Here is a 3,207-nt window from a genome sequence, read left to right as displayed (position 1 = left end):
GGCCTCATAGAGCCTTGCCCATATGGATTGCTGTCCGAGAGGGGATAGGACGCAATCCGCGTCACTCTACAGGGGGTTATCTGCTTTCTTAAGAAGTATACCCTAGCCGCGTATATAAAGTAAGTTTTGATTTGACTTAATATTGATATCAAGAAAAAAATTTAAAATTTAGTAGGGCCCACCATGATATATGGGTCTAATCCAAGGGAATAAACTGAAAATCGAGATAAATCCAAAGTACAATTGTACCACAACACGAAAAACATAAGAATTAAACACATACCATTGAAAACTTCTCATGGCCCTTAGGAGTTTCATATCCAACTAATATTTGTATTTTTCTTTCGTCGATGTTTGAGTGATCATATAAATAGGTTAGATCACAAATACAAATCAGTGTAAGATCTATAAATGGCTTCACATTTCAACGATGGATGTTGATATTCATTTATTTGTTGCGGTGTGGTCTAATTAAGATTATAATCTATCTGTTTTTTTTGGCACAAGTGCTAAAATGATTTGATAAAATAGATAGACGACATGGATCGATGACATACATCATGGTGAGATCCAAAAATTTCACATACTTATTTTCACCTTGAAAAAAAGAAAAAGAAAAAGTAAATTCTAAGGTATAATTACCTTTTATATTTCCTCTCTTTCAGACAGTAGAAATAAATTATAATTAACTATTTATCATCATTTACAATGGTAAATAAGGAAACCAACGGGCCTTAGCTTACTTATTTATCACCATTTACAACATAAATAAGAAAATAAAAGAGCCGAAAAAATTAGCACTGTGGATAAGTTTGTATTATGCATTTATTTTTTTGGCCGCTTGAAAATTATTTTACTAAAGTAGATTTTTAAAGTACTAAGATAAGTTTTTTGATGGAAATACCCGTCTGTTAGAATAAAACAATTAAAAAAAACAAAGATATTTTCATCTTTCTGAATTCATCCGTATTAATAGAGGTATAATTTAGTTATTTAGTTTTTTTTACGTCGAATGGAAAAAAGTGGATAGTACGTCGGATCTATACTAAAAAATTATAAAGGGTTGGCATGTGGAAAAAGGACAGTATAGCCCGCTCCTAAGATTAGAGGTGGGCATCGGTCCTGATCGGAGCGGATTGGGTTCAACCCGATCAGATCCGAAATGGCCATGGATGGACCCGGACTCGATCAGATCCGGAATCAAATCCGGGTCACTTGACCCGAACAGAACCGATACATAATTCGTCTGACCCGAACAGAGTCCAACTCGGTCAGAGAAACCGAGTCTGATCGAGTTGGGTACGATTCGGATTCGTATGAATTTAATTTAATTTTTCATATAATGTGGCCCACTTCAACATTTAATATATGTTATTTTTTTTCTCAATGCCTTAATTGATATGTCAAAATGGATAAACGGTTTAGATAAAACATATACATCAAGGTGGGCCCCACATAGCTATACAAAAACTATCCGTTTTTGTGTTTATGTTTTTACCGAACGTATAAAATAACGTGCACTGCACGAAAGCACCCAGCTTCTTTTTTATATATGTACAGTGAGTGGGACTTGTTGTAATGAACTTAGCAAGTTATGTGGGTCTTATCATGGGGTATGTGTTATATCTAAACCGTTCATCTATTTGGTAAGCTCGTTATAAGGCTTACAATGAAAAATAAGACAGATATAACTATCAAGTGGACCACACGAAATATTTAATGGTGAAAATCATTTGAGGCTGCTACTTGTGGTGTGGTCCACATGATCTTTGGATATTAATAATTTTTTAAATAATATACTAAGATGATCTCTAAAAACATATGAACGGTGTAGATATAATAAATACATCACTGTGAGGCCCATATACCTTTAATCTCCTTTGAACCGTTCGTACAACTCGGAGCACGAGGAGCGCCAGTCTCGTCCTTGCACAGAAACGGACCGGCTTACTCCCGCCTGTTGACGTGCCGTGCAAGTAACCCATTTTCATATCTGAGTGAACTCTGTTAGGGCCCACCATGAATGCATGTGGTGTATCCATGCCGTCCATTTGTTTTTTCAGATTATTTTAGCTGTTGAACCCAAAATTGATGAATATTCAAAGCTCAAGTGGACCACACCATAAGAAAAAGTAAAAATATTATTTTTTACTCCGGATCTGGCCGGATCGGAACGGTCCGGATCTATTCGGATCGGGTTTTCGGATCGGAACGGTCCGGATTAACCACTATCCGATCTCGATCCGAAAACTAGTCGGATATAAATGATCTTACCCGATCCTACCCGATCCAGGCCGTCGGTTCTGTTCGGAACGGGTCTGATCGGGTCGGATTCACCGGATCGGTTAAAAAATGCCCACCTCTACCTAAGATGCAGCTATCTCCAAACGCCACCTTATGGTGATCTAGACCGTCCATATGGTGGGCACCGTGATCAACGGGAGATATCCTAAAACTGTCTCCTCATTGAATGATCTTTACCATCCGATCTGGCCTTCATTAGATATGGACCATTTGTATTAATTACCAGTTTCTTCGATGGATGGGATCAACTCGAGTCAGAATCATTAGGCACGAATTGTCCCATGATGTGGGCCAAGGAGATCAACGGTTTACATTAACTAAAAAAGTGGGCCCCACATGCGCCATTACTGTGGGTTGTACAGAAAACTGTCGCCTGACCGACCATTGACGCAGGTTCATACTCAGGCTGCGTATACGTCAGCTACTCCACTCCCACTATCTCATAGACAAAGATATCCTAACCATACACATGGAAGGCTGTTGTATCAATCAGGACCGTCCATATAGTAGGCCCCAACGTAGATGGCCTGTATTTCTGAAAGCACGACTATCAGATGGATTCTTCCAACCACATTCTTAAGTTTACCGAAATCAACGTTAACCGTTGGGTATATCTATTTTCTACCGTCGTTTGCAAGGCTCCCGCTCAAATCTCGATGATCAAAGTTTCCATATCTATTTCAAAGAAATTTCCATCCATGATAGGTCCCACTGGATGGACGTTCCTGATTTCCACAACGTCTGCCACGTGTACTCGGGGAGATGGATTTCTCGTATTCATGTCCTTAGCTTCGGAAAATAGTGGGGCAAATGACATTTTTGCCAGTTTGCCAGGTCATTCCTTATGAAACGAGCTCTCACAGGCTCCGAATGATTTCTCTTTACTGAGTTATTATATTTTAT

Source organism: Magnolia sinica, chromosome 14 (genome assembly GCF_029962835.1).
Source record: "Magnolia sinica isolate HGM2019 chromosome 14, MsV1, whole genome shotgun sequence".
NCBI lineage: Eukaryota > Viridiplantae > Streptophyta > Magnoliopsida > Magnoliales > Magnoliaceae > Magnolia > Magnolia sinica.
The sequence above is the reverse complement of the archived record's forward strand: the minus strand, read 5'-3'. Positions refer to the sequence as shown.